Below are 25,529 nucleotides of genomic sequence, written 5' to 3'. Positions count from 1 at the left end.
GGACGCTTTATAATTATTAGAGGACTTGTTGGCTTAGAACCACTTGTTTTGGTGAATATCTATGGGCCAAATTACGATGAACCAAAATTTTTTTTAGACATTTTCTTTAAATTAACGTATGCTTCCACAGAACTAATAATCGGAGGAGATATGAATCTGGTGTTAGATATGCGGGATAGATCAACAATACAGGCACCCCTAACCCAGGCAGCTAAAACACTAAAGAAAGAAATACTGAGTCATAACCTCATAGACATATGGAGAGAATCAAATAAAACCAAACAAGAGTATTCGTTTTATTCACATAAACACAATAGTTACTCTAGAATTGACCTTTACCTTATACACACCGGGAGAGAACCTAGAGTATTATCATGTGAATATCTAGCCAGAACTATCTCAGACCACTCTCCTTTATTGCTGTCAATGGATAGTCAATATGCATCATCTAGGCCCAAGCGGTGGAGGTTTAATACTCATCTTCTTAATGACTCAAAATTTGTGAAATTTATAAACACTAACATAGACACTTTCCTAAATATAAACAAGGGCTCTGCGTCTCCGGTTATAATTTGGGAATCTATGAAAGCATACCTTAGAGGTCTAATCATTTCTTACTCAGCAAATAGGCGGAAAAACCACTTAACACAATTGCGCTCCATAGAACTAGAAATAAAAAAACTAGAAGAGACTCATAGCACCACAAAAGATGAACAGATACTCCAACTACTCAATGCTAAAAAACTTGAATACAATATTCTAATTACTCGTGAAGCTGAAAACGCCATCCTCAGAAGTAAAGCTCAATACTATGAACATGGAGACAAGGCAGGGAAGCTGTTAGCATGGCAGATTCGGAAGGAAGATGCCCACAGGTCAATCACTACTATTAAACTTATAAATGGTACAGTCACTAAAGACCCTAAATTAATTAATTCAGCATTTGAAACATTCTATAAGTCACTCTACACATCACAGAATAGTGATATAGCTGATATAGATTCTTTTCTGGATGGCCTTGAAACTCCAGCAATATCCGATCAGGAACGAGGGAACCTAGAAATTAAGGTTTCGAAGGAAGAAATTACAGAAGCTATTGCAAATCTACCAATGGGTAAATCGCCAGGATTAGATGGTTTTTCTACAGATTTTTATAAAAAGTTTTTACCCAGATTGATCAACCCTATGATAGAAATGTACAATAGAATGTTTGAAGATGGTCAACTTCCAGAAACATTGGAACAAGCTTTAATTATTGTAATCTTAAAACCAGGAAAAGATGCAAAATTGTGTGGTTCATACAGACCTATATCATTATTAAATACGGATTACAAAATTCTAACAAAAGTAATTGCCAGTAGGCTGGCTCTGGTTCTACCAAAGCTGGTGGCTCATGATCAAACTGGTTTTATTTCCCAACGCTCTGGTACAGATAATATACGAAGGTTTTACAATATTTTACATTATGCCAAACACACTGATGAACCAGTCCTTGCAGTCTCCTTAGATGCTGAAAAAGCATTTGACCATGTTGAATGGAACTACCTAAGCTCATTATTAAAGAACATGAATTTTGGCCCAAATTTTCTCAAAATAATTAAGATTTTATATCAACACCCCATGGCCTGTGTTCAAACTAATAATGATATTTCCCCACTTTTTCCTCTAACACGGGGTACAAGGCAAGGCTGCTCTTTGTCTCCAGGGTTGTTCTCACTTGCAATTGAGCCCTTAGCTATTGCCATTAGGAAACACTCAATAATACATGGAGTACATATCAGTGACAAGACACATGTCATTTCACTATTTGCAGATGACATCATGTTATATATCACTCAACCCCAAAAATCAGTTAGGGGTTTATTGGAACTGCTAGATAGGTTTGGGGTGGTTTCAGGCTATAAAGTGAACAAAACCAAAAGTGTCATCATGCCTCTTAATTCAGCAGCAGAAAAGACTTCCCATATAAATATTCCCTTCTCCTGGAAGCACCAGCTTACTTATCTGGGTATACATATATCTAAGGAAGTAAACCACACCTTTGAGCTTAATTACACACCACTATTAAAAAAGGCAGAACAGGAGCTAGAAAGGTGGAAACGTTTGCCCATTTCGCTAATTGGACGTGTAAATTGCATAAAGATGAACATTCTTCCTAAATTTTTATATCTTTTCAGGAATCTCCCTATCTCTATTCCTCAGTATTTTTTAAACGTCTCAATAGCTCAATTATAAGTTTCTTATGGAACAACAAAAATGCAAGAGTTAAACTTAAGGTGCTATGTCGTCCTACACATGAAGGGGGGCTTGGTTTACCTGACTTTCAGCTGTACTACTGGGCTGCCCAATCAATAACAATATGGGCCTGGCAAGCGGATTTTCAAAATCCTCCCACCTGGGTGCAACTGGAACAGTATTTCGTACCTAATACATCTCTATCCAGTTTACCCTACATTCCTCAATATCACACTCTTAAATCTGCCACTAGCAACCCCCATATTATACATAATTGTAAGTTGTGGTTGGAAATACGTAAAAAAACCAGAAACCAGAAACTAGTTTATCCAGACACGCCATTCCATAACAACCCAGCCTTACCGGAACCATTAAGAGACAGTAGCAGTCATATATGGTTTAACAAAGGAATACATACATTTGGCCAATTATACCAAGACAATATCTTAATGACATTCGACCAAATAAAACAAGCATTTCAGCTGCATGACAAACAGTTCTTCAAATATCTACAAGTCAGAAATTACATTAGGGTGCAACAAGGAGGACGATTAGAAGCTTTATCACCTGCTGTCTTGGATACCAAACTGCTGGAATATCATACCGCAAAGGGCTTTGTTTCCTACATGTATAGAATACTGTGGGAACTAACCAATACAGAAACACTTGCAATTAAGACAAAATGGGAGCAAGATTTAAATCTTTCCTGTGAGGCAGAAGAGTGGAAGCATATTTGTAAAATAGGCCGAACGTATTTCAATAGCAGACACAAACTCCTCCAGTTTAATCTACTTCACAGAACATACTACACCCCTGAGAGGCTTAACAAGATACATTGTAGATACTCTAAATTTTGTCCAAGATGCAAGACCGAAACAGGTTCTGTCTTTCACATGTTCTGGTCTTGCTCTCACATTGATGGATTTTGGAGGGAGATACAGAGACTTATTGAAATTATAACTGGTGTTAAGTTACCCTTATGCCCTAGGCTGACCTTGTTAGGGGATGAGTCTTCGCTCTCAGTAAATAAAGTAAATACCAAAACTAATACTAGGTTTATTAAACTGGCCTTAATTGCTGCAAACAAATGTATAACCCAAAAATGGAAAAGCAGTGAGCCTCCAAGTCTATCAATGTGGGTGAAAGAACTCTCTTCTTATGTTCCATCTGAAAAGATTATGTACAATTTAAGGAAAAAGCCTAAGACATTCGAAACAATCTGGGGAAATTTTATTACTTTTATGTCCTCTTCCAACTTTCCATAACCATCTGTTAAAAGAAGATTGGTGTTTACAGCGACTAAGGACTAAGGACCTTAAGGACTAAGGACCTGGAAGTAGATATGAAGCTTAACATTACTACAATGCTTCTAACATGTGAATATAGACATCGCAGTGTTTTGTTTTGTTTTTTTTTGTTTTTTTTTCTCTTTCCTTTTTTCCTTATTTATCTATTTATTTAATTTTGCCCTTCCTTTGTTCGGGGGTGGGGATGGGGATAATTTTGACAACTTTGTTAACATTATTGTGTACAAATAATATTTAATGTGTGACTAATAAAGAAAAATATTGATTAAAAAAAAAATATGTAACAGCAATGATACACATAGAAGTTAGGACAGACCTTTGGCAGGAAAAATAATAGCTAAAGAAGACAGCAGAGTTTTGCCAAGTAAACTGCCATTAAGACACCATCATTGCAGTAAGAGCTCATCAAGAACATACCAACCACCTAGAAAAAGGTGAACTGGATTATATAATCCCAGATTGTGCATCAAACGGCGACAGAAACATTGGAAAATTAATTATGAGAACACACACAAAATCTTAGGCCTATCTAAAACATGAAATGCACAGACAACTCCATCCACAAAGAAGACAGCAAAAATAAGTGACATAAATATCAAAGCGCAACAAAATCCAATAAAGAATCCTTACTTTCACCGCTTGACAAGTCTCCAAAGAGACTAGCAAAAATTGCCACAGCTGACTATATTTCAAGTCATCCAGGCGGGGTATTGGGTAAAGTTTTCAACCAGCAATGATCACGCCTCGGATAAACTTCATAGGCTACGATATTGCCTCTGCGAAAGAATAACAAATAAAAACGATGCCAAAGTACACACATTGTTTACAGAGGAACTCATGAATGGTATCTGTTGTGACATCACAAATAATGCACAAATGATGTTCCAATAACTAAAAGCAATTCTGAATGCATCAGTATTTGTTTTCTGAGATACTGCATTTCTAATCATGTTAATGCATTAACAGAAACAATATTGCATGGCGAATGAAAATCAAAAGCAGGCATGAAAATCTGTCACCTTTCGGCGAAATTCGCCGTTTTGAAGTTGAAAAGGGTGACCTACGTGAATCGTGTAGATCCGATGAGTTTTTTGTTTGGGGGGGGGGGGGGGGGTCGGGAGATTATATGTATATATTTTAATTATCATTGACTTAATAAGCAAACAGAGCACTTCCGAAATCGGCAATTTCAATGACACAGTGGCCAGCAGTTTCCGCCCAGAACCTTCATAGAGGCCAAATTGCGTTTCAATCATACGAACGTTCTTCATTCATGTTATTCATTTACTGCTAAGCGGGACGAGAAGCAGGACCTAGTGCTACACCGCGGACAAGGCAGAAGAGCGTACATTTACCACTACATTTACCAGATCATACATTTACCACTATATTTACAAGATCGTACATTTACCAGATCGTACATTTACCACTACATTTACCAGATCGTACATTTACCAATACATTTACCAGATCGTACATTTACCACTACATTTACCAGATCGTACATTTACCACGTTTACCAGATCGTACATTTATCACTACATTTATCAGATCGTACATTTACCAGATCGTACATTTCCCAGTGGATTTAATTGGGTTATTAATGGTTTCAATCGTTTTCATATTTTGCGGTAAAACAAAGTTACTGCCGTTCGCTACAGCGTTGAATACTGTCAGAGCCACAAGCTCTTGTGATAAATAGGTAGATAGATAGACGTTAGAAGTTAGGATAGACCTTTGGCAGTAAAAATAATAGCTAAAGAAGACAGCTGAGTTTTGCCAAGTAAACTGCCATTAAGACACCATCATTGCAGGAAGAGCATACCAGAACATACCAACCACCTAGAAAAAGGTGAACTGGATTATATAATCCCAGATTGTGCATCAAACGGCGACAGAAACATTGGAAAATTAATTATGAGAACACACACAAAATCTTAGGCCTATCTAAAACATGAAATGCACAGACAACTCCATCCACAAAGAAGACAGCAAAAATAAGTGACATGAATATCAAAGCGCAACAAAATCCAATAAAGAATCCTTACTTTCACAGCTTGACAAGTCTCCAAAGAGACTAGCAAAAATTGCCACAGCTGACTATATTTCAAGTCATCCAGGTGGGGTATTCAGTAAAGTTTAGAGTAAAGTTATAATCCCACAGATTTTGCATCAAACGGCGAGAGAGATGAGTTATGAGTACACATGACAAGATGTTAGGCCTAACTAGAACATCAAAGGCACAGAGAGATCCACCCACAAAGAAACTAGCAAAAATAAATCACATGAAGATCAAGTCTCTGAAGAGACTAGCAAAAATTGCCACATCTGTATATATTTCAAGTCATCCAGTAATCATGTTAACAGAAACAGTATTGCATGGCGAATGAAAATCAAAAGGCATTTTGGGAATTTTTTCCATGCTTTGCCAGGCCTCCTTCGCATACCAATAGCCTTAAAAAATCGTCCGAGAAGGTTATTGTCATCTGCACTGGGCCTGGGCAACGCAGGTGTCTGGTGAGCCCGTGCCTGTACAGCATATCCTTGACTGGCAGCTTGCCGTGCACGCATCACCAGTTCAGGTCCTGCAGCCGGTAATTAGAACCTTTGGGTTGTTCCCTGGACCAAGTGTCCTCCTCCATGCCCACAACATCACTTCCCTCTTCACATACTCAAGGCTGCCCACCACTTTGGGCACGTGTGATCCACAGCCCACTAGTAATCCCTAGTGTGTGTGTGTGTTCTAACTGCACAGATGAGTAAAAAGCAGAGGACAAATTTCGATTGCGGTGAAAAATCACAATTGACAAAATATGGCACATAAAAAAAAGGTATTCCTTTATTTCCTTATTTATTGTCTTTATTTGATATTTTTATTTTGATCAGATAATCCGATTGGATATATTCTCTGTTCAATATTTTATAACATTCTAACTCATTCATTGAAGAAATTTTATTGATCCAAAAAAATTAACATATTCCTTTTGATGAGTTTTGTAGTTTTGTCTGTCATTTTGAGATGTGTTGAGAGGCTGTATGGGACCTTACTCTGTGTGTGTGTGTGTGTGTGTGTAGGCCTGATCCACTGCGTTCAAGGAGCACAATTGCATCTAAAATTCAGCATCTTTACGAAAGCTATATTCAGTTCCCGCGACTTCGTACAACTTTGATTTATTTTCCACGTTGTAAAGTTGCTGAATTTGAGACACAATCGTGCTCCTTGAAAGCGAAGTCAGACTATTATACTTAAACACAGGATAAGATGGTAAAATATCCTATGCCACTCCCATACTCCTCACAAGGCCCTACCGCCCATCTTCTCTCCAACAACCATAACCGTACATGTTATTAACCAACCAACCACTATTAGAACACTGCAACATCTACAAACTGATACTGGCTCGGCAAGGATCCAGAAGCACAGCGTACTATGTTCATGGTCCATTGCTTCAACTGCCAAGTACTCAGATCATCACATCAACCTGGACTGACCTTCAAACAAAGCAACAACGACATCCTAAACACACACCAGTTGTTTGAGCAGAACACAACAACAGCTACAATCTGATACAGGCTCGGCAAGGATCCAGAATCACAGCGTGCTATGTTCATGGTCACTTGCCTCAACTGCCACGTACTCAGACCACAACACAGCCCTAGACAGACCTTCACGCAAAGTAACAGCGACGCCCACAACCACTTACAAGCTCTTCACTGGGGTCATCAGGTGGGCACCTCCCTTCGTTGGTGTTTCATTGATTTGAGCCCACAACACCTCCAGGAGGCTCAACGGTGAGGGCTGGCGTCCCAGCCTCACCCCCCTCAAAGCTTGCTGTTCAACCACCTTTTATGTTACCCATTTCACCTTCCCAACGTCTCACTCATAAGTCCAGTCAAGCCACCTTTATGGGACATGCCCCCAAGTAGTCTGTGCCCTCTTAATCCACAGCCATTGGCTAGCTCTTTCAGCTACCACCGACAGCTCCTTCACAGCTGATCTTAACTTTCTCCCTCTAAGGCAGAACTGTGTTAACAACGATGTCATAGATTTAGCCACAAAGCCCCTAGCACCTACTTCTACTGGTCTTATGTGCGCCTGCCATCCGCGTTCTCGCACATTAGCCACCAAGTCAGCGTATTTTAACTTTTTCCTCTCAAATGCTTCATCAACCGCGTCTTCAAACAATCCGTTTACTTTCCGAGTACAACACCATATCGGGCCTCAATGAAGTTACTGCTATGCACTCCGGAACCTGTAGTTTTCTCCCTATATCTACTAGAAGTTTCCAATCTCGTGCTTCACCCCACCTGCCAACATCAACAGCACAATCGCGTTCTCCTGCACATTGACCCTCCCTCACAAACCTACTTGCGTACCGATTACCAACACTAGTCAATGCATTAACCTCTAAGCACTTCTTATCAAATAAACACACTAGCACACTTAGAACTTGATTATGCCTCCATGTATATCGCCCCTGTGACAAACTAACATGGCATGCGGACAAAATGTGCTTTAGCGAGCCAACTCCCGTGCACAACTTACATTTAGGATCTTCGCCTACCCACTGTGCGAGGTTTTGAGGAGTTGGAAGGACGTCATATGTTGCTCCAAGTAGAAACTTGATGCGCCCCGCGTCCATCGCCCAAATTTCCTGCCAGGTGAGCCGCCTATTTTCTACACTCTGCCAATGAAGCCATTGGCCTTGTTTTGCCTGAGACGCTGCTACTGCACGTCGAGCATCTTCTTCCTGTTCCCTTATAAAACACACTACCATTTGCCTTCTCTCTGGTGACGTGGCCTTATTAAATGTTTTCCATGAGTCACCTGATCCAAAGCCCGCTTTTCCACATTGGACATAGCCTACTATATCGCGCAACACTAACGCGCTTTCGGCCGCTTGCGCCGCTACCCGTGGATTCCACTTCCTCCCTACCTTAGCCACTGATGCTGCTGTTCTTACGACATTATCCTTAGATCCTAATAGAATCACCTCTCGACTCACCCTCACACATTTAAATTCCTCAACTAAGCTAGTCATAGGTAGTTCTAGTATGCCTTTTCCATATAATGCTACACTACGTAAACAACGTGGCAAACCTAACCATTTCCTTATTGTTTTATTCAAAATCCTTTCCAACCTCTCAACCTCTGTGATAGGTACCTCATAAATTGTCAGTGGCCATCTAATACGAGGAAGCAAGCCAAACTGGATACACCATAATTTTAATTTTCCTGGTAACAGCGACTTCTCTATTCTATTAATTGCCTGCACCAATTCTGTCTTTCAGATCGCCACCTGCTCCTTATCATTTAATGCTGCACTATACCATCTGCCCAAACTTTTAACTGGCTTCTCCTGTACCGATGGTATACACTCCCCTTCCATACAAAAGCTCTCCTGCACCAACTTGCCTTTAACTATTGATATACTTCTAGATTTATTAGGCTTTACCTTCATCCTAGCCCACCTAAGATTTCCCTGTATTTTTTCCAATAACCGCCGCGTGCAAGGTACTGTCGTTGTTAGTGTTGTCATGTCATCCATGTATGCCCTAATTGGAGGTAGCCGTAACCCATCTCGCAGTCTTTCACCGCCTACCACCCACTTTGAGGCCCTAATTATCACCTCCATGGCCATAGTAAATGCCAAAGGCGAAATGGTGCATCCGGCCATTATACCCATTTCCAACCTTTGCCATGCTGTAACAAATTCTCCTGTATTAAAACATAACTGAATATCCTCAAAGTATGCCTTAACCAGCCTAGTAATATTTGCTGGCACCTGAAAATATTCAAACGCCTTCCATATTAGGCTATGCGGCACGGACCCAAAAGCATTAGCTAGGTCTAAAAACACCACATGTAGATCCCTACCCTCTCTCTTCGCTGCCTGGATCTGACTCCAGATCATACTACTATGTTCCAAACAACCTGCAAAACCAGGAATCCCTGCCTTTTGAACTGAGGTGTCAATTAATTTATTTGCTTTTAGGTACTCTACTAATCTCCTTGCTACTACACTAAAGAAGATTTTACCTTCTACATTAAGGAGACTTATTGGTCGAAACTGCTCTATCTCCTTGGAATCCTTTTCTTTTGGAATCAGGATGCCCACTGCTCTCCTCCACTCTTTTGGGATAGTCCCTTGTTTCCACATTATGACCATCATTCTCCACAAAAACTTCAGGACATCAGGTGCATTCTTATACACTTGATACGTCACACCGTTAGGCCCTGGCGCAGACCCAGCCTTTGCATGGCGAACCACATTTTGCACTTCCTTCCACTTTGGGAGGCTGACATCCATGCAGCCCCCTATTGTGCCCGCTGGTGGAATGTCTGCTGGGAGCTCCAACTCCTTGTCCTTATCCTTATCACTATACATACATTCAAAGTACTCTTCTAATACCTTTCTTTCTACATTTAGTCTACCAGATTTCTCTTTGCTAAATAAAGTCTTTACAAACCCAAAGGGATTTCTGAAGAAGGCTGCCCTAGCATGTTCCTTCTTCCTTCTCCTTTTCCTTAACACCTCTGCCCTCCTTAAAGTTGCTAACCTACTCTTCAGATCTCTCTGTAGCCAATTGATACCCTCTTTATCCTCATCCATTGCCCTCTTCCACTGTTTTCTCAGAGCTCTCAACTCCTGGACAAGCCCAGCTATTTCTACCTGTCGCCTAGATTTCACAGACTCTTGCCTTTTTTCCCTCACCTGTACTTTCCCAAACCTAGCCAATCCATACTCATAAATGACTCCACCTAATCTATTCAATTTACTTTCTGCTGACCCTTTCAGACTAGCCAGTAAACCTCTAAGATCATCATTTACGCTCCTCCAGCCTGCTTTATCTACTGCTGCGGGCCATTTTACCTTATTTCTCTGGACAAAACTCTTCTCCTTCGCCAGCCTTCTGCTTCTCATCTGATGAACCTCAGACTCATCATCCTGTATGTCTTTACTGCAGTTCACTTCCTTAGCAACAGAGGTACTGATATCCTGCGGGCTGTGGTGTACAACCTGCCGCTGGACTTCAACCGACTGATTCGAACTACTCCGTAAGAAGTACTGTTCAATGCGGTGCCCCTGCACTACCACCTCCAAACATCTCTTCTTACTTTGATGAATCCTCAGCCCTCTAAGTGACGTAACCTTCTTCCATCCACAGACACACTCCTGCATCTCACCTCCTACCGCGGCAGATACCTTTGTGCTAGAGCTTTTTCTCATTGTCGATTCCATTCCAGAGTTCGTAGCCATGTGACCATCCTGTGAGTCATCTTCCACCCCAGCTCTCGCAGACTCAAGGGGTATTGTTTTCTTAAGTCTCTTTGTAGCTCTTAAGGTTGCACGCACACGGATATTTCCGCAAGTGCCGCCATCATGAGTAGCTAGCCCATGACAGCCCCGGTGGGGTCTATTCCCCCTTGTCAGCTGTCTCTCCAAGCTGCCACAAAGACTTTCCTTTGTTGTCAACTGCCCTGTTCGCAGCGGTCACTAGGTAGCCTAGAGAATAGATTATACTTAAACACAGGATAAGATGGTAAAATATCCTATGCCACTCCCATACTCCTCACAAGGCCCTACCGCCCATCTTCTCTCCAACAACCATAACCGTACATGTTATTAACCAACCAACCACTATTAGAACACTGCAACATCTACAAACTGATACTGGCTCGGCAAGGATCCAGAAGCACAGCGTACTATGTTCATGGTCCATTGCTTCAACTGCCAAGTACTCAGATCATCACATCAACCTGGACTGACCTTCAGACGTAGTGACGGGAACTGAATCCCAGTTACCTCGGTGTAATTCCACGTAATTGCCAGTGAGTGGAAAAAGTAATGAATGCGATTAATTTAGATTAATTACTCACAGTGCCTGCCACCGTTAGCTGCTGAGCAACAGGAGGAACAGAAGCACAAAATTTTCTGTCCCCACACCATTAACGCACATGAATGAGTGAGTATACGTTAATGACAATAATGCAGTATTTGCTCTACTTTATCTACAAAGCTATCGACAACAATATGACCAATGTACGTACCAGCTCCACAAAGAGTGCTCAGTTGAAGTGCTCAGTTGAAGGTCTGGAAACTTGTGTTTTACTATTTTCTGAGAGAGATTTTTTCAAACAAAGTAGCATCTCCTCTCAATAGCAGAAAAGGACGTTACAGAGAGTTGCTTCTTTTGTATGCTAGCTAGCTAAATGTTAGCCACTTTTCTTCAAAAACAACTTTAAATTAAAGTCAGTTTAACTAGCAGTTTGAGAGATGAAATTTTATCTTAAGTGTGCTCCAATATGCATTCATTCCAATTTATAAGTTCCAAATTAAGGGTTTTAAGCCAGTACTCATAACTGTTGTTAGGGCTTTAAACTTCTATCAACCACTTTATCACACATTCTAACATTTACATCAGAGAGATCCAAAGTTCTCTTGTAACAAGCAGGTTTATATACTACTGCTCCACCCCTTCAGTACACTTGCATGGTCATACTTAGAGTTCTCAACCTAGATGCATGACTTTGCGTTATTTCATATTCTCTGTGTCCCAACCTAATAGCGTGCCCTTACAGGCAGTTGGTGCAAGTCACCTTCTGTGGAGCTTATCAGTATAGAACATATTCTACAGATACTTCACTCCCTATAGACCAAACTGTTCTCTGTTGCAACAATATGCCATATGGCCCCTAAGATTATGAAGAAACTTAAAGCATTTAAGGCAGCAGTTATTTATCTTATTAATAATTATATATCTAATTTTAATATCAATTTTATTGATGAGCAGAATATACTTTTGCTAATATTATTGCTAAGCAAAAACTTATTTTCTCAACACTGTATAAAAAGCTGTAAGCAACTCGTCTGTAAAGCAAAATCCAAGCTAGTGATGACTGCTTTAGCTGTCAGAGACAGTTTGAGAGGACAGTACTACTTTGAGTACACAGTTCATGAACTTGAATGCACATACTTTTGGGTTTGCTCAAAAATCCCTTCATTCAGAACCTGCCAAAACATCAGTTGAGAGGCAGTAATAACACGGAAAGGCATTGGCATCTTCCATAAAGGCTACGCTGGCATATACCACCGTTATCGGCATCTTACGTACAGATGACAGTGGTACATGACAATGACATTTTTCTTTCAGACACTGGCATGTGCCTATGTCATTTGAATTTGTGCCTAAGTTTAGCTAGCACACAGATGTATGCACTACTGAAAAGTTATTTGAAAGTTACTGAAGGTAATTTATAGGTGTCAATAGCAAGTAAGTTGCCATATTGTTTTTCTCTCGCGAAATACCTCAGGGCTAGTGATGTCAAACTCGAAACGCGGAATCGAATTGAATCGATTCATTTGAATCACGGTGTTCCTAAACATTGTTTTGAAGTCCTTATCAAGACGGGAAAGCCACGTGCCTGTTCCAAAAACGGTTTTCGTCACGTGACGCTGTTTCAATACGTTTCGAGTCTTTTTGCGCGTTTTAGTCCGCACTTAAGCTCAAGCAGCTGGTATGAGATCAGAATGTTTACTGATTACTTGTAATCAGTTGTGGTTACAACTGATTACTTGTAATGTTTGTAAAATAACACTACTCCATCCCTTCCTCCGAGCCACCCTGGCTCCATATCATGGGCTCCCCTGGGGTGTAGCACCGGGAGCAGTCCATCTTGCTCCCCTCGGAGGGAAAGGGAGAAACGTCATCCTTCTGGTCTCTCCTCCCCTTCACCGTCTCACCGGAGTTTTCCGATGGGGGTGGGCTCACCTCCTCTCCCTCGGTGCAGGACTCGGATAGAGAAGGGCTCGCGTCCTCCTCGTAGTACTCTGTGGGATCAGAGCACTCCGATGGAGGGGGACTTGCTTCCTTCCCATAGTACTCAGTGGGAGCGGAGTATTCTGACGGGGGGGACTCGTGCCCTCCCCGTAGTACTCCATCGGAGCAGAGTACAGAGACGGGGGAGGATTGACCTCCTCCTCACCCTCGCTGTAGTACTCTGTGGGGGCGGAGTACACCGATGGAGGGGAGCTCTCCTCCTCTTCAGACTCCTCCTCTTCGAACTCCTTCTCGGAAGGTTTCGGAGTTATCCCGGCCGAGGAGATCTCAAAGGCCCCCACCATCAAGGGGGAGGAGTCTCGGGTCAGAGGGGAGTGCCTCTCACTCCACACCCTCTGTGCGGCCAGCCGGAAGCATTCTGCATTTGCCTCCGTTTTGGCCGCCTGAGCTTGACGCAGCAGGCTCGCACAAATGGGGTCCTGCTGCATCTCCACCACGGTTATGGGGGCGTTGCGGCAACGTGCAGGGGAAGAGGCGTGATGGTGCTTACTCGCTCTCTTCCCCTTCTTAGTGGGGGACGCACAGCCTAGCATGTCTTGGTCGGCTCGTCTTTCTGTGACGTTGCGTGCAGGGCGACGGACGAGGCACTAGGGTTGGGCGATGTCCTTAATTGACAGACGACGATGTAAGCAGTGAAACATCGCGATGGACGATGCCATCGGGAGGGGGGGGGGTGTTTGCATAAAAAAATTGTGTTTTTCAAATACAATTACTCTTAAAAGCCGTTAACATTCTAATACAATTACGCTTGAATGTTAACGTAATTGCTTCAGTTAAAAGCGCCAGTTTAATTCCGTTTGATAGGCGCATTTCAACAGTTGGCAACCTAACATGGTGCAGGAGTTGTTTGGAAAGAAGGGCAAGAAAAGCACTAAATATAAAACTGACAGTGACCAGTGGAAGGAGCTGACAGGTGTTGTAACTCGCTACCTGGCCATAGAAATGGTATCGTTCAACACGGTGGAGAAGCCCACTTTCAAGGCCATGCTACACATGTTAGGCAGTACGAGTTGCCAGGCCACAAATATTTTTCTAATACAGCTGTACCCAATCTGTTCAATGAGGTGAGAAGTGCCATCGCAACTGAGCTGTCTCAGGTGGAATATTTGGCCTTGACAACTGACATGTGGTCCAGCTGCAACATGATGCCATACATGTCTGTGACAGCACATTATGTCAACCAAGAGTGGAGAATGCAGTCCAAATGCCTACAAACCTGCTACATGCCAGAGACACACTCGGCGGACAATTTGGAGGATGCTCTGCGCAGCACAATTATGGAGTGGGACATAGAGGAAAAAAAGATTGCCTGCATAACCTCTGACCTCCATCCGGCAGCTCAAATGGCCATGGCTGAGTTGCTTTGGCCACAACCTGTACCTTGCCATCAACAACTCCCTTGCACAACAGAAGGCGAGTACAGACCGCGTGTTTGCAGTTTGTCAAGCTGTCAACGCTGCGTTTTCCCACAGCTGGCTATGGTGAAATGAGCTTCGGAAAGCGCAGATGGAAATGAACCTCCCTGAGCATTCATTGATCATGGTAATATTTTAAACAATTCTAACAACTTAAGACTATCATTTCAATTTGTATATAGCTTTTAAAATAATTAGCATTAGGTTTGGCCAATTTTAGCATTTAATGTGCAGCTCATTGTTAGGCCAACTTAGAGTGGATAACTAGCCTGTGTCTTTACTGACAGGATTGTGCCACGTGATGGGGCTCGAAACAGCAAATGGTGGAAAGAATGCTGGAGCAAGCGCAAGCCATCGAACATGTACTTGCTGCAGACAAAAGCCACCGACCACTGCCTCAGCTGACATGGCAGGACATAAGTGTTCTAGAATCCGTGAACAAGGCGCTGAAGCCAGTGGCGGATTTCACAGATATTCTTTCTGGGGAAAAATATGTCACCGTGTCCTCCCTGGTACCCATGCTGGGGCATCTAGAAAATGTGTTGGAGAGATGCGAGGATGATTCTGAATTGACAGCCAACCTGAAGCGTGTTGTCCTGGAGCAGATGGAGCGCAGATATGAAGACACCATCCAGAGGACGCTGCGCAAAGGCACACTGCTTGACCCCAGGTACAGAGGCGACCACATGACCCCCCCTGCACATCGCTCTACAAAATCTGAGCTGATTGAAGAGGTCGTGGCAGAGATCATTCCCTTAAGTGCAACAACAGGCCCGACACATAGCGGAGAAGAGGAATCGGGAGGAAGCGCCGCAGCAGTGCCCCCCCAAAAGAAGGCATCTTTGGGGAGCCTTTTAGGGAAGAGGGTGGCCAGAGAATTAACGGACGAGCAAAGAGCTGAGGCAGAAATTGCCATCTATCTGCAGGAAAGTTCTATAGACGGGGAAGAGGATCCACTGATATGGTGGAAAAATAACCAAATCAGGTTTTCGCTAAAAAAAAACGTACGTAAGTATCTCTGTATATGCGCTACCAGCACACCCTCAGAAAGGGTTTCAGCACCGCGGGTAGTGTGGTCACCCAAGTCCACAGCTTATTAAAACCAGATAAGGTAAACATTTTGGTTTTTTTGGCCAGAAACATTAGCATTTAAATGTGTTGTTTTCAACTTATAATAAACATGTTTACAAACACCTTCGTGTCAATTTTATATTATAGCCTTTGCACTGCAAAATTAATGCTTTCGCTGAAGTTGAACGTCATTCTTCATTTGACAATGAGCAAGTTTCCCGACGCACAACGAGCAGTCTTATTCTATTTGCGTGAATAACATGAAATGTTTAAAATTAATACAGGCATGTAGAAAAAAACGAGCTATAACCTAGATACAGGCCCGTAGCCAGCATTGTGATGGGGGCGGATCTTTTCCCCCCAAAAGTGGACTTTATGTGGCTCTCTACTTAATGCCCCCTAAATACATGACCCCTTTTTCAGCTCGGGAAACGGAAGGGGGGGGGGGGGGGGGGGTGGCATCGCGATGGTTACCATCCATCGCGATGGTGGGTCATAAACAGTGTTGGGAACGTTACTTTAAAAAAGTAATTAGTTATAGTTACTCACTACTTGTTCAAAAAAGTAACTGAGTTAGTAACTGAATTACTCTATAAGAAAAGTAACTCGTTACCAGGAAAAGTAACTATTTGCATTACAGTAAAAAAAAAAAAAGTTATATGCCAATTAATATGGATTTTTTGAAAAAGCAGTTTTCACAGTTAAAATGAGTAGATCATAAAGGTGTTTAACTTTTGATATTTATTGCACATCAACAGACCAGTGCAGGATAAAATCCTTTAAAATCCCAAATCTTTGAGGGAAAAAAGAGCAAAAGTAAACAGTTACATCTATCAAATTTAATTAAATTCTCTCAACCTGAGACAACTGGTTTGTTCACAACAGAAGTAAACTTAACAATTAAACCTCTATTCTTAATTAAATAAATCAAATACCCAGTCTGGTAGACATTCAGGAACTTCAAGTATTTTCTTAAATAATGTTTATATCGCCACCTTGAAAATGCTAATTTTTCTTAGGCTTGCTCCTGACTCGCCATTTCTGCCTCTTCTGCGTTTGTGTCGTGACGCTGGCGTGCTTCTGCACACGTGTAAAAACACTGGCTCTGATTGGCTACCATATATCGTCCATCGGCACAACCCTACAAGGCACAATATTTTATAACATTCTAACTCATTCATTGAAGAAATTTTATTGATCCAAAAAAATTAACATATTCCTTTTGATGAGTTTTGTAGTTTTGTCTGTCATTTTGAGATGTGTTGAGAGGCTGTATGGGACCTTACTCTGTGTGTGTGTGTGTGTGTGTGTGTAGGCCTGATCCACTGCGTTCAAGGAGCACAATTGCATCTAAAATTCAGCATCTTTACGAAAGCTATATTCAGTTCCCGCCACTTCGTACAACTTTGATTTATTTTCCACGTTGTAAAGTTGCTGAATTTGAGACACAATCGTGCTCCTTGAAAGCGAAGTCAGACTATTATACTTAAACACAGGATAAGATGGTAAAATATCCTATGCCACTCCCATACTCCTCACAAGGCCCTACCGCCCATCTTCTCTCCAACAACCATAACCGTACATGTTATTAACCAACCAACCACTATTAGAACACTGCAACATCTACAAACTGATACTGGCTCGGCAAGGATCCAGAAGCACAGCGTACTATGTTCATGGTCCATTGCTTCAACTGCCAAGTACTCAGATCATCACATCAACCTGGACTGACCTTCAAACAAAGCAACAACGACATCCTAAACACACACCAGTTGTTTGAGCAGAACACAACAACAGCTACAATCTGATACAGGCTCGGCAAGGATCCAGAATCACAGCGTGCTATGTTCATGGTCACTTGCCTCAACTGCCACGTACTCAGACCACAACACAGCCCTAGACAGACCTTCACGCAAAGTAACAGCGACGCCCACAACCACTTACAAGCTCTTCACTGGGGTCATCAGGTGGGCACCTCCCTTCGTTGGTGTTTCATTGATTTGAGCCCACAACACCTCCAGGAGGCTCAACGGTGAGGGCTGGCGTCCCAGCCTCACCCCCCTCAAAGCTTGCTGTTCAACCACCTTTTATGTTACCCATTTCACCTTCCCAACGTCTCACTCATAAGTCCAGTCAAGCCACCTTTATGGGACATGCCCCCAAGTAGTCTGTGCCCTCTTAATCCACAGCCATTGGCTAGCTCTTTCAGCTACCACCGACAGCTCCTTCACAGCTGATCTTAACTTTCTCCCTCTAAGGCAGAACTGTGTTAACAACGATGTCATAGATTTAGCCACAAAGCCCCTAGCACCTACTTCTACTGGTCTTATGTGCGCCTGCCATCCGCGTTCTCGCACATTAGCCACCAAATCAGCGTATTTTAACTTTTTCCTCTCAAATGCTTCATCAACCGCGTCTTCAAACGGAACCGTTAATTCGATAAAGTAAACAATCCGTTTACTTTCCGAGTACAACACCATATCGGGCCTCAATGAAGTTACTGCTATGCACTCCGGAACCTGTAGTTTTCTCCCTATATCTACTAGAAGTTTCCAATCTCGTGCTTCACCCCACCTGCCAACATCAACAGCACAATCGCGTTCTCCTGCACATTGACCCTCCCTCACAAACCTACTTGCGTACCGATTACCAACACTAGTCAATGCATTAACCTCTAAGCACTTCTTATCAAATAAACACACTAGCACACTTAGAACTTGATTATGCCTCCATGTATATCGCCCCTGTGACAAACTAACATGGCATGCGGACAAAATGTGCTTTAGCGAGCCAACTCCCGTGCACAACTTACATTTAGGATCTTCGCCTACCCACTGTGCGAGGTTTTGAGGAGTTGGAAGGACGTCATATGTTGCTCCAAGTAGAAACTTGATGCGCCCCGCGTCCATCGCCCAAATTTCCTGCCAGGTGAGCCGCCTATTTTCTACACTCTGCCAATGAAGCCATTGGCCTTGTTTTGCCTGAGACGCTGCTACTGCACGTCGAGCATCTTCTTCCTGTTCCCTTATAAAACACACTACCATTTGCCTTCTCTCTGGTGACGTGGCCTTATTAAATGTTTTCCATGAGTCACCTGATCCAAAGCCCGCTTTTCCACATTGGACATAGCCTACTATATCGCGCAACACTAACGCGCTTTCGGCCGCTTGCGCCGCTACCCGTGGATTCCACTTCCTCCCTACCTTAGCCACTGATGCTGCTGTTCTTACGACATTATCCTTAGATCCTAATAGAATCACCTCTCGACTCACCCTCACACATTTAAATTCCTCAACTAAGCTAGTCATAGGTAGTTCTAGTATGCCTTTTCCATATAATGCTACACTACGTAAACAACGTGGCAAACCTAACCATTTCCTTATTGTTTTATTCAAAATCCTTTCCAACCTCTCAACCTCTGTGATAGGTACCTCATAAATTGTCAGTGGCCATCTAATACGAGGAAGCAAGCCAAACTGGATACACCATAATTTTAATTTTCCTGGTAACAGCGACTTCTCTATTCTATTAATTGCCTGCACCAATTCTGTCTTTAAGATCGCCACCTGCTCCTTATCATTTAATGCTGCACTATACCATCTGCCCAAACTTTTAACTGGCTTCTCCTGTACCGATGGTATACACTCCCCTTCCATACAAAAGCTCTCCTGCACCAACTTGCCTTTAACTATTGATATACTTAATGCTTCAAAAGCATTAGCTAGGTCTAAAAACACCACATGTAGATCCCTACCCTCTCTCTTCGCTGCCTGGATCTGACTCCAGATCATACTACTATGTTCCAAACAACCTGCAAAACCAGGAATCCCTGCCTTTTGAACTGAGGTGTCAATTAATTTATTTGCTTTTAGGTACTCTACTAATCTCCTTGCTACTACACTAAAGAAGATTTTACCTTCTACATTAAGGAGACTTATTGGTCGAAACTGCTCTATCTCCTTGGAATCCTTTTCTTTTGGAATCAGGATGCCCACTGCTCTCCTCCACTCTTTTGGGATAGTCCCTTGTTTCCACATTATGACCATCATTCTCCACAAAAACTTCAGGACATCAGGTGCATTCTTATACACTTGATACGTCACACCGTTAGGCCCTGGCGCAGACCCAGCCTTTGCATGGCGAACCACATTTTGCACTTCCTTCCACTTTGGGAGGCTGACATCCATGCAGCCCCCTATTGTGCCCGCTGGTGGAATGTCTGCTGGGAGCTCCAACTCCTTGTCCTTATCCTTATCACTATACATACATTCAAAGTACTCTTCTAATACCTTTCTTTCTACATTTAGTCTACCAGATTTCTCTTTGCTAAATAAAGTCTTTACAAACCCAAAGGGATTTCTGAAGAAGGCTGCCCTAGCATGTTCCTTCTTCCTTCTCCTTTTCCTTAACACCTCTGCCCTCCTTAAAGTTGCTAACCTACTCTTCAGATCTCTCTGTAGCCAATTGATACTCTCTTTATCCTCATCCATTGCCCTCTTCCACTGTTTTCTCAGAGCTCTCAACTCCTGGACAAGCCCAGCTATTTCTACCTGTCGCCTAGATTTCACAGACTCTTGCCTTTTTTCCCTCACCTGTACTTTCCCAAACCTAGCCAATCCATACTCATAAATGACTCCACCTAATCTATTCAATTTACTTTCTGCTGACCCTTTCAGACTAGCCAGTAAACCTCTAAGATCATCATTTACGCTCCTCCAGCCTGCTTTATCTACTGCTGCGGGCCATTTTACCTTATTTCTCTGGACAAAACTCTTCTCCTTCGCCAGCCTTCTGCTTCTCATCTGATGAACCTCAGACTCATCATCCTGTATGTCTTTACTGCAGTTCACTTCCTTAGCAACAGAGGTACTGATATCCTGCGGGCTGTGGTGTACAACCTGCCGCTGGACTTCAACCGACTGATTCGAACTACTCCGTAAGAAGTACTGTTCAATGCGGTGCCCCTGCACTACCACCTCCAAACATCTCTTCTTACTTTGATGAATCCTCAGCCCTCTAAGTGACGTAACCTTCTTCCATCCACAGACACACTCCTGCATCTCACCTCCTACCGCGGCAGATACCTTTGTGCTAGAGCTTTTTCTCATTGTCGATTCCATTCCAGAGTTCGTAGCCATGTGACCATCCTGTGAGTCATCTTCCACCCCAGCTCTCGCAGACTCAAGGGGTATTGTTTTCTTAAGTCTCTTTGTAGCTCTTAAGGTTGCACGCACACGGATATTTCCCCAAGTGCCGCCATCATGAGTAGCTAGCCCATGACAGCCCCGGTGGGGTCTATTCCCCCTTGTCAGCTGTCTCTCCAAGCTGCCACAAAGACTTTCCTTTGTTGTCAACTGCCCTGTTCGCAGCGGTCACTAGGTAGCCTAGAGAATAGATTATACTTAAACACAGGATAAGATGGTAAAATATCCTATGCCACTCCCATACTCCTCACAAGGCCCTACCGCCCATCTTCTCTCCAACAACCATAACCGTACATGTTATTAACCAACCAACCACTATTAGAACACTGCAACATCTACAAACTGATACTGGCTCGGCAAGGATCCAGAAGCACAGCGTACTATGTTCATGGTCCATTGCTTCAACTGCCAAGTACTCAGATCATCACATCAACCTGGACTGACCTTCAGACGTAGTGACGGGAACTGAATCCCAGTTACCTCGGTGTAATTCCACGTAATTGCCAGTGAGTGGAAAAAGTAATGAATGCGATTAATTTAGATTAATTACTCACAGTGCCTGCCACCGTTAGCTGCTGAGCAACAGGAGGAACAGAAGCACAAAATTTTCTGTCCCCACACCATTAACGCACATGAATGAGTGAGTATACGTTAATGACAATAATGCAGTATTTGCTCTACTTTATCTACAAAGCTATCGACAACAATATGACCAATGTACGTACCAGCTCCACAAAGAGTGCTCAGTTGAAGTGCTCAGTTGAAGGTCTGGAAACTTGTGTTTTACTATTTTCTGAGAGAGATTTTTTCAAACAAAGTAGCATCTCCTCTCAATAGCAGAAAAGGACGTTACAGAGAGTTGCTTCTTTTGTATGCTAGCTAGCTAAATGTTAGCCACTTTTCTTCAAAAACAACTTTAAATTAAAGTCAGTTTAACTAGCAGTTTGAGAGATGAAATTTTATCTTAAGTGTGCTCCAATATGCATTCATTCCAATTTATAAGTTCCAAATTAAGGGTTTTAAGCCAGTACTCGTAACTGTTGTTAGGGCTTTAAACTTCTATCAACCACTTTATCACACATTCTAACATTTACATCAGAGAGATCCAAAGTTCTCTTGTAACAAGCAGGTTTATATACTACTGCTCCACCCCTTCAGTACACTTGCATGGTCATACTTAGAGTTCTCAACCTAGATGCATGACTTTGCGTTATTTCATATTCTCTGTGTCCCAACCTAATAGCGTGCCCTTACAGGCAGTTGGTGCAAGTCACCTTCTGTGGAGCTTATCAGTATAGAACATATTCTACAGATACTTCACTCCCTATAGACCAAACTGTTCTCTGTTGCAACAATATGCCATATGGCCCCTAAGATTATGAAGAAACTTAAAGCATTTAAGGCAGCAGTTATTTATCTTATTAATAATTATATATCTAATTTTAATATCAATTTTATTGATGAGCAGAATATACTTTTGCTAATATTATTGCTAAGCAAAAACTTATTTTCTCAACACTGTATAAAAAGCTGTAAGCAACTCGTCTGTAAAGCAAAATCCAAGCTAGTGATGACTGCTTTAGCTGTCAGAGACAGTTTGAGAGGACAGTACTACTTTGAGTACACAGTTCATGAACTTGAATGCACATACTTTTGGGTTTGCTCAAAAATCCCTTCATTCAGAACCTGCCAAAACATCAGTTGAGAGGCAGTAATAACACGGAAAGGCATTGGCATCTTCCATAAAGGCTACGCTGGCATATACCACCGTTATCGGCATCTTACGTACAGATGACAGTGGTACATGACAATGACATTTTTCTTTCAGACACTGGCATGTGCCTATGTCATTTGAATTTGTGCCTAAGTTTAGCTAGCACACAGATGTATGCACTACTGAAAAGTTATTTGAAAGTTACTGAAGGTAATTTATAGGTGTCAATAGCAAGTAAGTTGCCATATTGTTTTTCTCTCGCGAAATACCTCAGGGCTAGTGATGTCAAACTCGAAACGCGGAATCGAATTGAATCGATTCATTTGAATCACGGTGTTCCTAAACATTGTTTTGAAGTCCTTATCAAGACGGGAAAGCCACGTGCCTGTTCCAAAAACGGTTTTCGTCACGTGACGCTGTTTCAATACGTTTCGAGTCTTTTTGCGCGTTTTAGTCCGCACTTAAGCTCAAGCAGCTGGTATGAGATCAGAATGTTTACTGATTACTTGTAATCAGTTGTGGTTACAACTGATTACTTGTAATGTTTGTAAAATAACACTACTCCATCCCTTCCTCCGAGCCACCCTGGCTCCATATCATGGGCTCCCCTGGGGTGTAGCACCGGGAGCAGTCCATCTTGCTCCCCTCGGAGGGAAAGGGAGAAACGTCATCCTTCTGGTCTCTCCTCCCCTTCACCGTCTCACCGGAGTTTTCCGATGGGGGTGGGCTCACCTCCTCTCCCTCGGTGCAGGACTCGGATAGAGAAGGGCTCGCGTCCTCCTCGTAGTACTCTGTGGGATCAGAGCACTCCGATGGAGGGGGACTTGCTTCCTTCCCATAGTACTCAGTGGGAGCGGAGTATTCTGACGGGGGGGACTCGTGCCCTCCCCGTAGTACTCCATCGGAGCAGAGTACAGAGACGGGGGAGGATTGACCTCCTCCTCACCCTTGCTGTAGTACTCTGTGGGGGCGGAGTACACCGATGGAGGGGAGCTCTCCTCCTCTTCAGACTCCTCCTCTTCGAACTCCTTCTCGGAAGGTTTCGGAGTTATCCCGGCCGAGGAGATCTCAAAGGCCCCCACCATCAAGGGGGAGGAGTCTCGGGTCAGAGGGGAGTGCCTCTCACTCCACACCCTCTGTGCGGCCAGCCGGAAGCATTCTGCATTTGCCTCCGTTTTGGCCGCCTGAGCTTGACGCAGCAGGCTCGCACAAATGGGGTCCTGCTGCATCTCCACCACGGTTATGGGGGCGTTGCGGCAACGTGCAGGGGAAGAGGCGTGATGGTGCTTACTCGCTCTCTTCCCCTTCTTAGTGGGGGACGCACAGCCTAGCATGTCTTGGTCGGCTCGTCTTTCTGTGACGTTGCGTGCAGGGCGACGGACGAGGCACTAGGGTTGGGCGATGTCCTTAATTGACAGACGACGATGTAAGCAGTGAAACATCGCGATGGACGATGCCATCGGGAGGGGGGGGGTGTTTGCATAAAAAAATTGTGTTTTTCAAATACAATTACTCTTAAAAGCCGTTAACATTCTAATACAATTACGCTTGAATGTTAACGTAATTGCTTCAGTTAAAAGCGCCAGTTTAATTCCGTTTGATAGGCGCATTTCAACAGTTGGCAACCTAACATGGTGCAGGAGTTGTTTGGAAAGAAGGGCAAGAAAAGCACTAAATATAAAACTGACAGTGACCAGTGGAAGGAGCTGACAGGTGTTGTAACTCGCTACCTGGCCATAGAAATGGTATCGTTCAACACGGTGGAGAAGCCCACTTTCAAGGCCATGCTACACATGTTAGGCAGTACGAGTTGCCAGGCCACAAATATTTTTCTAATACAGCTGTACCCAATCTGTTCAATGAGGTGAGAAGTGCCATCGCAACTGAGCTGTCTCAGGTGGAATATTTGGCCTTGACAACTGACATGTGGTCCAGCTGCAACATGATGCCATACATGTCTGTGACAGCACATTATGTCAACCAAGAGTGGAGAATGCAGTCCAAATGCCTACAAACCTGCTACATGCCAGAGACACACTCGGCGGACAATTTGGAGGATGCTCTGCGCAGCACAATTATGGAGTGGGACATAGAGGAAAAAAAGATTGCCTGCATAACCTCTGACCTCCATCCGGCAGCTCAAATGGCCATGGCTGAGTTGCTTTGGCCACAACCTGTACCTTGCCATCAACAACTCCCTTGCACAACAGAAGGCGAGTACAGACCGCGTGTTTGCAGTTTGTCAAGCTGTCAACGCTGCGTTTTCCCACAGCTGGCTATGGTGAAATGAGCTTCGGAAAGCGCAGATGGAAATGAACCTCCCTGAGCATTCATTGATCATGGTAATATTTTAAACAATTCTAACAACTTAAGACTATCATTTCAATTTGTATATAGCTTTTAAAATAATTAGCATTAGGTTTGGCCAATTTTAGCATTTAATGTGCAGCTCATTGTTAGGCCAACTTAGAGTGGATAACTAGCCTGTGTCTTTACTGACAGGATTGTGCCACGTGATGGGGCTCGAAACAGCAAATGGTGGAAAGAATGCTGGAGCAAGCGCAAGCCATCGAACATGTACTTGCTGCAGACAAAAGCCACCGACCACTGCCTCAGCTGACATGGCAGGACATAAGTGTTCTAGAATCCGTGAACAAGGCGCTGAAGCCAGTGGCGGATTTCACAGATATTCTTTCTGGGGAAAAATATGTCACCGTGTCCTCCCTGGTACCCATGCTGG

At 43.1% G+C, this 25,529-nt stretch overlaps 1 non-coding gene across 1 annotated transcript; it reads right to left on the bottom strand.

Annotated features, from left to right (window-relative positions):
* Positions 1-4,189: 4,189 nt before the first annotated feature.
* On the bottom strand, positions 4,190-4,330 carry LOC143499637 (U4 spliceosomal RNA). The gene has a single exon (XR_013126248.1). It is a non-coding gene; the product is annotated as a U4 spliceosomal RNA (small nuclear RNA).
* Between the last annotated feature and the right edge of the window lie 21,199 nt (positions 4,331-25,529).

Source organism: Brachyhypopomus gauderio, unplaced genomic scaffold (genome assembly GCF_052324685.1).
Source record: "Brachyhypopomus gauderio isolate BG-103 unplaced genomic scaffold, BGAUD_0.2 sc135, whole genome shotgun sequence".
NCBI classification, from domain to species: domain Eukaryota; kingdom Metazoa; phylum Chordata; class Actinopteri; order Gymnotiformes; family Hypopomidae; genus Brachyhypopomus; species Brachyhypopomus gauderio.
This window is presented reverse-complemented; position numbering and strand designations above follow the sequence as displayed.